The sequence below is a fragment of the Dromiciops gliroides genome, chromosome 2 (assembly GCF_019393635.1).
Source record: "Dromiciops gliroides isolate mDroGli1 chromosome 2, mDroGli1.pri, whole genome shotgun sequence".
In the NCBI taxonomy this organism is placed as follows: domain Eukaryota; kingdom Metazoa; phylum Chordata; class Mammalia; order Microbiotheria; family Microbiotheriidae; genus Dromiciops; species Dromiciops gliroides.
In genome coordinates this window covers 178,656,975-178,669,602 of record NC_057862.1, presented here as the reverse complement: position 1 = coordinate 178,669,602, position 12,628 = coordinate 178,656,975, and the positions used below count along the sequence as shown (strand labels likewise).

The 12,628-nt window shown below is 35.8% G+C and overlaps 1 protein-coding gene across 1 annotated transcript in view; it reads right to left on the bottom strand.

Moving 5' to 3' along the window:
* Positions 1–12,628, bottom strand: part of HNRNPC (heterogeneous nuclear ribonucleoprotein C) — a 50,238-nt gene that overhangs the window by 35,996 nt on the left and 1,614 nt on the right. The window contains 1 exon segment of the mRNA XM_043983061.1: positions 8,043–8,068. The gene's annotated coding sequence lies outside the window, so the exon portion shown is untranslated.

The window sequence follows — 12,628 nt, the reverse complement described above, 5'->3', positions numbered from 1 at the left end:
ACTGAATTGATAGACTAGAATTTCTTATAACTATCAACATTTTCACTATAGATGAAACCATACATCAAAAGTTGTAGCTAGTGGCAGCTAGGTGGCACAGTGGATAGAGCACTGGTCCTGGAGTCAAGAGTACCTGAGTTCAAATCCGGCCTCAGACACTTAACACTTACTAGCTGTGTGACCCTGGGCAAGTCACTTAACCCCAATTGCCTCACTAAAAAAAAAAAAACACAACAACAAAAACAAAAACAAAAGTTGTAGCTAAATGAAAAGATGCCTCAAGAAGTGGTTTCATCATGCACCCTAAGGCAACACTGAGTATTCCATGGAAACCCTGAAACATTTGTAATGCTCTGATGAATTTAAGTAAACAAATCTTGAAAATATTTGCAGATTACACATATACATTTGTTGTGGCAGAGAAATGCTATTAAGATCTGACGAACCTTTAAATTAAGCCAAGATACCTTGATACTCCATTACTTCAATGCAAAGGTGGGCACAGAGAGCAAAATACAGGTAGGTATCAAGAAATAAAAGACCCAAGATACATAGATTGCCCAGGCCACAAGCTGGTTTAATATGAATACTTTCTTAAAGAACTGAAAGATGTGCTAAGCACTAACCATATCATCATAGATATCTGAATTTTTAAAAATGCAATTCTACAGTCAACTTTATCACCAGATGGCAGCAGAGTTAAGAATGAGAATAAAGTTGGCTAATCAGATTGTAACTGATTTGGGGTTGCTAAAACCATATGGTCTTAAGCTCTTCAATTCCATTTTGGCTCTAATAGTGACACAAGAGACAACTGGGCTGGTAAACTACAATGACAACACAAGCCCCACAGGATTCAAAGAAAATAAATCCTAAGTAAAAGCTCAGCTTAAGCTGCTTCCCTTGCCCCATTATCATCTCTTTTTTTCTCTTCCTTTTGTTACAGTGATGGACATAGAAAAGCAAAATGCTGGTAAATGATAAATATGGGCAAGCTACATTTTCCAGATCCACATTATTGACCCTCATATTCATCTGTGTTCAACAGACAGAACTGGGAGGAAACCAAAAGATACAGCTTTAAACAAAGAGGGATTTCAATGTTAGACGCTTCATACTTGGTTTTTCTTGTAGAGTTTATCCAAGATGCTCAGACACACCATCAAGTAGTGACAAGGGACATTAGGTTCTAAGACCTGATTTTTAAAAATTGATGCAACAGGTTCCAAGCGCTCTAGCCTGTTCGATTATTAGAGAATTAGAATGAAAATAATTTTCACAATGCAAATAACAAGAAAAAGTGACTTAAAATTTGTAAACTGGGAAAGGACAATTTAAGAAATGTAATCTTTATCATTACCATTTGTAAAGAAAGGAGATTTGTGATATGTACATTATTAAATTTTAAAGTAAATTTCACAAGACATAGGGAGCTAGCAGATAAAATGGCTGAATTTGTATAGTTATAAGATATCTTAGCGTCCTAAATTTGACTGCTATAACTTCATATTTTTTCCTTCTTTTATCCCAAATTAGAAAACTTTACTTAAAATTAACATGTTTCTAAACTACAGAGTATTATAAAGAGACCAAAGTGCTTATTAGGACAATAGACATGGACCTTGAATGATTATTGGGAAAGTTAACACACAAAGTTATCTCCTTTCATGAAAAATATCTAGTCATTAATATAAACACAGAACTGAGGTGTTTTTTTCTGTTAAAAGATTATGCTTCGGGGCAGCTAGGTGGCACAGTGGATAGAGCACCGGCCCTGGAGTCAGGAGTACCTGAGTTCAAATCCGGTCTCAGACACTTAACACTTACTAGCTGTGTGACCCTGGGCAAGTCACTTAACCCCAATTGCCTCACTTAAAAAAAAAAAAAAAAGATTATGCTTCGACACTGACCTCTATGATCCTTAGTATAAAATATGGCAGGAATTTGACATAGATAACAGATACTTTAAAGTCCTTTCCAACTACTAACCTTATAAATAAATCTAAAATACTTAGATAACTAGATAATTTCTTAAGGTACTATCAAGAGCTAGATTTGCATATAAATAAAAGAATTTTTATGTCATTTAGGTTTTTTGTGTTAAAGTAGCTATAATAGGACAAGGAGGTGGAGAGAAGGGACAACAAGGTACAAAAAAAGGTACATAAAAAGGTTACCAAAAAAAAAGGCAGCTAGGTGTTGCAATGGATAAAGCACAGAGCCTGGATTCAAGGGGACCTAAGTTCAAATCCAGCCTCAGACACTGACACTAGCTGTGTAACCCTGGGCAAGTCACTTAACCTTCACTGCCCAGCAAAAAATAAAAACGAAAAAAATTTTTAATAAAAAATAAAGTAGGTTGCAGTTTATCTCCCCTTCTACCATTCATTCTTCTTGCTCTATTAAGGATTTTAGCTCTACCAAATGTTTTCCCCTTCTCCCATGTGTATCATTATACTATGACTTTAGCAAATTCACTCTGCCAACTTCCACTGAAGTCCCTCCATTCTTTCTGAAATCACCATAATTTCATTAAAACCAAGTGCAATAATAAACTGGTTGGTGCCGGCTCGTAGCAATTAGAATATAAAGAATTCACGACATTGAAAAACTTATCAATGAGACATTCTCTGTAACTTTTTAATATGGTTCCCCAAACATAGAAGCTGTTATATTTACATAATTACGTGAATTATTTGCTGTTATAATTTGGCGTAATCAGCCATCAGAAAAAAGGAAAAATTATGAATTGCCTCCTGATTTCCATCCATTCTACCATACTCTCTTTAAACCTTGTAACAAATATTTACTAAAATAAAATACTCCAATTTTCATGAATGGATATTTCACTAGCACATGAAGACTTGTTTGGCCATTGAAGCAACACCATGGACATTTATTACACTGGGCAAATCTCTGGACCAGTTTCCTCCTCTATAAAAATGAGGTAGGGGTGGGAGAAAGGTTAAGACTAGATGAGAGGACTTCAGGGGGCAGCTAGGTGGCGCAGTGGATAAAGCACTAGCCCTGGATTCAGGAGGACTTGAGTTCAAATTCAGCCTCAGACACTTGACACTAGCTGTGTGTCACTGGGCAAGTCACTTAACCCTCACTGCCCTACCCAAAAAACAAAACAAAAACCTACATGACTTCTAAGGATCCTTCTAGCTCTAAACCTAAATCTAATTATAACCTATCTAACCTAGCTATACTAAAAAGGCCAAATAAAAACTTCAGCTTGTTATAGTAACCAGAGCAAAGCTTATTAAACTGTGGGTCAGGGTCTTTTGTGTGGTCAAGGTCTTTTGTGACAATGTGGGTGTCACAAAAGACCTTGCAAAAGTAAAAGGTTATGTATACCTATTTTATATACCTATATACCCAGGGTCATATAAAAATTTCTTGGGGAAAAGGGATCAATAGTGGAAAAAGTTTAAGAAGCCCTGGACTAGAGTATTAGGCTCGATGTTAGGAAGACAAACTCAATACTAGCTCTGGGAAACTAGGCAAGATTGAGTTTCTAAATATGTAAAATGGGGGAAAGAGGGCCTACTTCACAGTGTGGTTATGAGGACTGAATGAGAATATGGGAAAGGTGCTTTACAAACCTCAAAGAGCTATTTTCCTGTCAGGCTTTTTTTTCTAGGAGAGTGAACATACAATGGGCATCGTTTCAAGACTATATGTCGGGGCAGCTAGGTGGCGCAGTGGATAGAGCTCCAGCCCTGGAGTCAGGAGTACCTGAGTTCAAATCTGGCCTCAGACACTTAACACTTACTAGCTGTGTGACCCTGGGCAAGTCACTTAACCCCAACTGCCTCACTAAAAAAAAAAAAAAAAGACTATATGTCCCCTACCTCTCCTTTACCTGCTTCTCTCAATACCATTATGTACCACTAGCTTAAATAAAGTGAGAATTTCATTCTTCTGCCATTTGGCTGTAAATACATATATAACAAAACTTTAAAAAGATGAAATGGTACTCTGTAGTTCCAATGAATTCCACCAGAAAGTAAATATAAAGGTTTAAAGCAGTTAACAGAAACTAAAGTATCTTTTTAAGCAAGCATACTTTTCTACCTGTTACTTTAAAAAAAGAACATTCTGATTATTGCAGTTACTTGCAATATGTTTTCTACCTACCTTTGGATGTCTATACAAAAATGTCATGAAGGTTATAAAAACTGTCATAACTTGCATATCACTTTCTCTAGAAAACGAAATTTTGTCTTGAGTTGATACTAAGGAAATATTGAAGTTATTCCATGAATTTAAATCACTGTCCTTAAATTAAAACCACTACATTCTTAACATTCAGCCCAGAAATTGTATAACCTCACATCACCACTGATCAAAAGACTTCTAGGATATTGCATCAATTCTGACTTCAACCAAGGGGTCCCCAGATTAAACTATTAACTTATTCTCCAGGAGCAAAGAGAATCTTCCAGAAACATTTAATCAGAATCAGAGGAGCCTTCTTTAGTAAGGATTTAACTCAGCACTGATCCATGTAGCATGTAACTGCCTATTTTTCATTTCTCCTAACAATTACTCAGGCTACAGATGGTTAGGAAATTCAACTATAACTAATCATATGACCTAAAGCTATAAAGCTACTAAACACTTTTGAAACCTTTGAATAATGCCTTGTCAGTAAACTGGATTATCTATATTTTGTGGCAAACTGCTTTCAACTGTTTTTAATTACATTAAAATAAATTTTAGAGTTCTTTGCTCATATGACCATCTGCTTAACCATCCTGCAATGGGCTAAATCCAGGTGGTTGATATATTTTAAACCAAAACTATGCCCAAGATCAGGCAAAATGTAAATACGACAGCCAACTAAACTACATAAAGCATAAATTCTCCACAGGCTGGAGATGTTTACCTAGAAGTGTAGCTTAGGGGAAGATAAAGAAAAGATGAAGAAAATTCATGGCTTTCCAGGTTTTTCCTTAGTGAGATATCTAGTCTCTTCATTTTTTAAACTGAATTATCAAAGGGATTAACAAACTGACAGCCTAAATATTACACTAAATAAAAAATGTTAAAAGACCCTGAAAGGTGTTTAAAAGGCTTCCTAGGACACTGGGGAAGATCCTAAAGCATATCACAGAAGGTAAAAAGCACGGATGGGTAGATCTGTTTTATCCATATGGATGAGATCAAAGATCCATGGAAATTCATAATCATCAAATCAGATATACCTTTATACAAATGAGCTAATTTCTTTTGATTATTTTGCTTTCTGAGGTTATATAAGCTACCATTACCCTCCATTAACATGGATAAAATTAAAACTTAATCTGAGTTTATAAATATATTTTACAATGTCGTAAAACAACTTCTGGGGGCAGCTAGCTGGCACAGTGGATAGAGCACTGGCCCTGGAGTCAGGAGTACCTGAGTTCAAATCTGGCCTCAGCAGACACTTAACACTAGCTGTGTGACACACACACACACACACACACACACACACACGCAAAAAACCCAACTTCTGGGAATTTTGACAAGGAACAGGTCCTATTCCTTTTATTTTCAAGTCAGGAATGGACTATTACTACCTCTGAGCATTCCCAGTGAGTTTATAAAGTTTATGAACCACTAATTCCCCAGAGTTGGTAGTTCTCACCTAGCCAACCTGTTCCTTACTATTATTTTATACAGATGTCAGCACCTTACCCAAAGGCAACACATTAAAATCCTTATCTCAGAATCCATGCTTTAAAGGGAGCTCAAGGAAGCCATGTACAGGAAGGAGGTGGTATGTATATATACAGTATCAGGACTAGGTTTGTTGTCTTCCTGATTATCAACCTCCCTAACACCCCAATCCCTTGATCGAAAACTTCTACACAAGAGTACTTTTTACTGATTTATCACATCTCCTTTTCTCCTTCAGTCCTGTTTATTTTAATCAGATTTCACTGGTATAAGGTTAATGGTGCTTTATCCCTCAAAATTCAAAGTAACAGAAACTACACAAAGTCTAGTAGAATTATAATCAAAATAATATGTAAATGAAAGTATGTTAAGCATTTAAGGAGCTTCTGATAGGCTGTTCAGTCCCTGAAAGTAGGAAAAAAGCCATTTAGCCTTTAGAGCCATTCAGAGGAAGAAGCTGTGACAGTTAATTCTTTCTGTGATTTTTGTGCTAATTTAGACCCTACTTTAGAATACTGTGGAACAGGCCCTTTTGAGATTATATATTCATGAAAGTTATATATTTTAAAATAATAATTTTGAGATTAAATAAATATATTCTGGGGCAGCTAGGTGGCGAAGTGGATAAAGTACTGGCCCTGGATTCAGGAGGACCTGAGTTCAAATCCGACTTCAGACACTTGACACTTAACTAGCTGTGTGGCCTTGAGCAAGTCACTTAACCCTCATTGCCCAGAAAAAATAAATTTAAAAATTTAAAAAACAAACATATTCTATCACATTTTTCATAATACACTATAAATCTAAACATATAGCCAAATTAATTTAGTTAAAGAATCTAAGTTAGGGGCAGCTAGGTGATGCAGTGGATAAAGCACTGGCCCTGGATTCAGGAGGACCTGAGTTCAAATCCGACCTCAGACACTTGATTGACACTTACTAGCTGTGTGACCTTGGGCAAGTCACTTAACCCTCATTGCCCAAGGGGAAAAAAAATGGGGGGCAGCTAGATGGCGCAGTGGATAGAGCACTGGCCCTGGAGTCAGGAATACCTGAGTTCAAATCCGGCCTCAGACACATAACACTTAACTAGCTGTGTGACCCTGGGCAAGTTACTTAACCCCAATTGCCTCACTTAAAAAAAAAAAATCTAAGTTAGTGAGGAATTTGACTTCTAATACAGTTAAAGAAATGTCTTTTACACCTCTAAAATGGTTTAATTTTAAATGCACACAAAGTGTTAGCAGTTACTGGAGGTCCCTTGGGCCTTTAATAAGCAGGTTAAGTAAAATTTATAATTGTATTAATGTTTCTACAGTACTAAACATTTCATCCTCTTAGGTATGTTAAAAAACTGTTCTAAAATTTGAAGGACACTCTGCTTAGATATCCTTTTTTAATCCTAAAGGCAAAATTCAACTCGGCTCTTTCCCAATTAACAAATTCCTAGAATAGTCCAAATTACGTCTTACTGGATTTATAGGCTTCAAAATAGTAATGAAGGTGGCCTTTCCTAAGGAAAAGTCTTTTGAGTTCCAAAGTGAAGGCATAACCTAAATGTCATTTCCACAAGACAGCTACATCAGGACACTTGAACTTGGGAGTATTTCCTAGTCTTTTCAATGAAACCAACTGGACCTCACACCTCTTACCATCACCCAGGATGGGTTTGCATCTGTTCCGAAGAACCCCTTTGGCTCCAGGTGATCCTGGCTGCTGCTGCTCCAGACTGGGCATCCATGGTGTCGCAGCTTGTAGTTTGTGAGGGGTAGTGTACATGAAGAGCAGGAAGGGATTTCAAGGGGCATAGGAAGAAGATGGCTTTCTGGGAAAATGCCATCACCACTACAGGTGATTAGCAGTACCACACACATTTTATTGCAGCACAGTTTAAAAATGTAACAAATGAAAGATTAAAAATAAAAAATAAAAATAAAAAAAATTAAAAATACAGACGTCCAGAGATGCTCTAAAACAGTTAAGTTATAGATCAGGAAAAATTAGGTCACAGACTTAAGCAGCCAGTCAAATTCTTTGAGTGTGGGGAAGGGGATGAGGGTGAGGGTGGGGTTGGGAGAGAAAAGGTTTAAGGGATCAATCCACTTAAAAATGCTAATGCCTCAGCTCTCTCTCCAAGGTTGCAAAACTCCCAAGTCAATCAGGAGGCAGGAGAAATGCTCAGGAACATTCAGAAAAACTCGATTTAATCCGGTTAAAAATCAGCAGTGCCATTATCATCATCATCATCACCATCATAAGTATAATAATAATAATAATAATAATAAATAATAATAATAGTAACTAGTAACAACAATAAAAAGGAAATCAGCGGAAAGTCAGGAAAAATGAAAAAAAAAATTGGAATAACTTACTGTAGCTGAAGATCAAAAAAATCTCACTGTAAAAAAACAAAAATAAAAATAGCCCAGATTAGAAAAACGGGAGGTGCAAAAATGTCAAGTCAGTAAAGTTTATTTCTTTTCTCTTTCCAAAAGCAGTTTCCACAAAAACCGCAAGGGTAAAGTTCTCAGTAGCAGACAAGCAAAGCCCTTTTCACATCATCATTTCAATCTTAAAAATACATGAGGAAGTAGAGAGGTCAGTTTATGAGAGGCTAAAAGGCTCCTCCTCCTCTAACCCAACTGCTGCAGAAAAAAATAGAAATAGAAATTTTAAAAATTACATCTTAAATCCAGGTCTCGTTTTTGAAAACAATTTTTAAAAAAAAACACCTACAAGTTTGCCGCAGTGCGCGCCAAGTTGCATCATTATGTTTAAAATTTCTTTACAAAATCAGGCTTTTGGATGGGAGTGTGTGTGTTTTGGAAGGGCAGGGAGGGGAGGTTAAAAATCAAAGCTGAGCTCCAGTGAGTAGGGATGGGGTTCGCCTTGCTGCCCTGTGAAAGGAGAAGGGACAGATTGAGTCAAAGTTCCTCAGAAATGCTGTGCCCTAAAACCCCCAAGACAGAAGCACTTGACTGTTGGAAAGAAGTTTTAAATTCAACTCCAACCCCACTTTGGCAAATATAAATATCCCACTGGATAGAAAGGTAGAGAGGGGCCTCTATCGCCCCCATTATCTCTACTGTCTTTCATAATAATTCTTAAACAGGAAGGTAAGCAGAATAAATGAAGAATACACTGGGGCAAAGGGATATACCTTGAAGAGACTCAAAAAAGATATGTAAACACGCATATTTGTTATAAACAAATTTAGGAAAAACTGGCCACTGAATGGAGAAATGAATGATTCTATACTAAAATAAAGGTTTTTATTAAGACTGTATTTAAGTTATTTCATTATAAAGAAATACTGAAGGTTCATCTCCAAGTCTAAAGACATTCCCAGAAGTCATATTACACTACACAAATATGTGTATGAAGGTATGCAGTTATTAGTCCAAGTAACACTCCATAGACCAAAAAGTATATAAAATTATCCATGGAATCAATTTCTTTAAAAAAAAAAAGAAAAAAGTACACAGAACTTAATGACAAAAAGGGGATGGGGGGGATGGCGGGGTACCTAATAAGTGTGAAAAAAATACAAGAACCATTGTGATTTCACATAAAGCAGCACTTGATACCAATGTTAGAGACAAATTAACAGGCAGGTTGAACCACTAGTTTGTATGTTATAGTACCCGAGGCTTATTATGAATCATAAGTATTATGGCAGATTATGGCTCACTGAAGATTGCTTCCTCTTAGAAGCTAATAGGGTATTGTGGATGTTTAAAAAAAAAAAAGTAAAGCTGGTTACCTTACCTCCTATGAAATACTGAATTAGGAAACTTTCCTCTTAAAACTATAAATGGCGGGGCGGCTAGGTGGCGCAGTGGATAAAGCACCAGCCCTGGATTCAGGAGTACCTGAATTCAAATCTGGCCTCAGACCCTTGACACTTACTAGCTGTGTGACCCTGGGCAAGTCACTTAACCCCATTTGCCTCACCAAAAAAAAAAAAACTATAAATGGGAAGGGCTCCTGATGACAGACCATTGACTCAGTATTCCATGTTAATCAGATAACTTTAAAGTAGATTTGTATTATCTACATTATCTTTTTCAAATCAAGTTTTACCTAACACAAATAGAACCAAGCAATTCATTCAGCCCAAGAACTTCTAATGCCAATTATGAGTTTGTAATGTCCAAAATTTTAAAAGTTTTACTTAACTACATATGCAAGATAGAAATAAAAAGGAATGCAAACAAGATCTATAGTCACATGAACAACTTCCAGGATTACAAAATTATGAAGATGTGCATTTTAACATATTAATTACTTAATCACACTAGACATTAAGTCTTTCAAATACCAGTTTTGGTTTAGAACAGAGACTGAATACAAAATTATTTGGAGCTAGTGCTTAAAATTTGAATTGTCAACTTCAAGACCTATTTGAAAAGGTAACCCTTTGCTCAGAAGCTAAAAGAAGAGCAAGAAGAATATTACGAAGAGAAATAATTAATCTTCTCAACACTAATGCTTACTCAGGACCATAGTGGATTGTTAAACTGATGAATTACAAAAGAGAAAAAATATACCAAGAGAACTTGGTATTCCTTTATGTCAGCTTTACAGAACCTTTTGTAACCACTCAAATTAAGTATTTCCACATAGCTTCCTAAAGGAATAATTCATTTATTTAGAATTTTCCCCCAAGTTAAATGTAAAAACAAATTTTCACATCAATTTTTAAAACCTTATGTTCCAAATTCTTACTCCCTCCCTCGCTACCCCACCCCTTTTGAACTCAAGTAAGAAATTAAAATAAATTCTTTGGCCCAATTTTAGTTGTATGGTTTGGGGTTTTGTTTTGTTTTGTTTTGTTTTTTGAGGTGGGAGAAAGGAGAGATGGAAAGGAAAGGAGGGAAATCACATTTCTTTAAATGTATTTTTATATTATCAGGTTTATTTACAATAGTACCACAAATTTGGTCGGTTTTTTTCTTTTTCAAAATAGCTCCATCTTGCTCCAAAACCATTTCTATACCTTGGGGAGAAGTCTTTATCACCCTAACATTCCCAACATAAATTAAGATGAGAACAGAGGTATAATCAAACAATACTGTATCTCAAAAACAAATCCCTAAAAACATTTAGGTGAAATAGCCTACTTATTCAAGAGATTTTTTAAGATACTTGCTCATTTACAAAGTTTTTTTAAAGGCTTTTCATTTAAAAAGTCCCAGACAAAAGCTTTTAATAACCAACGTTGGCCCTGAGAATATGAACCTCCATCTTTATTAGAGATAGTTTTTGATGAACCTTTATCCCCCTTTTACTCCTTTATTCAAATAAAGGGCTTTCAATCATAGATTGTAAATGTAAAAGATCATCCAATTCATTTTAGACATACCAAGATACAAAAATGTTATTAATAACTTGATCAAAATCACACAACTAGTTAGTGGCAGATCCAGACTAAAATTCTCGTCTTCTTACTTTCAATCCAGTGCTCCTTATTTGTACCTGACTGCCTCCCCATGGAATGTTAATTACTAACCTTTCCTTCACATTAATACTTCACAAGGAAAAAATGTACTTTTTATTAAAAATCAAGACCTAAAACTTCAAATGTGATACTATCACTATCTAAAAATCTGGTTATATTATGCACTTCTGTTAAGTCTTATTTACCTATTGCAGAAGTAACAACCACTGGGAAGTAAAACAATGTAAAGAACAATGTTTTTCCGTTCCCTCATCTAGAAATGTTAGAAACTGGACTATTTGAACTCTAAGATCTTTAAGGTGGTAGAAACACGAAGAGTAAGGAATAACACGTTGAGCACAATGTGCAGGCAACATATATACCTGTTCCTTTCCTCATTTCTTTCCTTAGCCTGGCACCACATTTAAATGTTGCCTCTACCCACCCTACTGTAAAGTATGTCTAGTATAAACAAAACAAAAAAAAACAAAAAAACAAAAAAGGGGCAGCTAGGTGGTGCAGTGGATGGAGCACCAGCTCTGGAGTCAGGGGTACCTGAGTTCAAACCCGACCTCAGACACAACACTTACTAGCTGTGTGACCCTGGGCAAGTCACTTAACCACAATTGCCTCACTTTAAAAAAAAAAAAAGGTCTGTGGCAAGCCAGGTAGTTTCAAAAAAATCTTTAACCTGAATTCTTTCATTACATGGTACACATGATGATGCTAGGATCCAAAAATGACCCTCTAGTATCCATATGGTAAGAATTGAGTCCACTTTAAATTTTCACCTCTTACTAATTATCCCTGACAAGTGGACCTAATTAAGTTCCTATGGAGGATGGATAAAGAAGACAGTTTAGTCCATGCCCTATCCTCTATTTTTAGAAGTTTAATCACAAATGTTTGTTAATAACTTGCCCTTCTCTTGCTCTCTTGCCCTCATTTTCTGTGTTACTCTGGTAGAACAAAGGATCTTTTTATTAGTGTTCATAACAGGCAGCTAGGGGGCATAGTGGACACTGTTGGTCCAGTTGACCTGAGTTCAAATCCTGTCTCAGACATCAACTATCCAGTCAGTCACTTAATCTGTTTCCCATTTGTAAAATAGGAATAATAGCACCTACCCCACAGGGTTGTTGTTAAGGACTAAATTATAACATGTAAAGCACTGGGCAAATATTAAAACACTATATATAAATGTTATTAATATTACAGCTATAAAGTATGGATCATTTGGCATAAAACTACTAAAGTCAACTCTCAAGAGATTTCCTTTACCTTGACTTTATTTTGGCACCAGTGGCTAAAAGTCAACAATATTGGTTTTGGTGAGATGTAGACTAAAAAGTATTTTCTGGTCTTTATCTTCTATACTATATTTTACACTAAATGAAAATTAAGATATCAACCCCCAAGAATCGATCAATTTTTAGGAAACTTTTTTACAAATTTTTAACAGTAAGCTACAATTAAAATTGTAATTTCTATATTAATCCCAAATTCGTTTAATTTTTT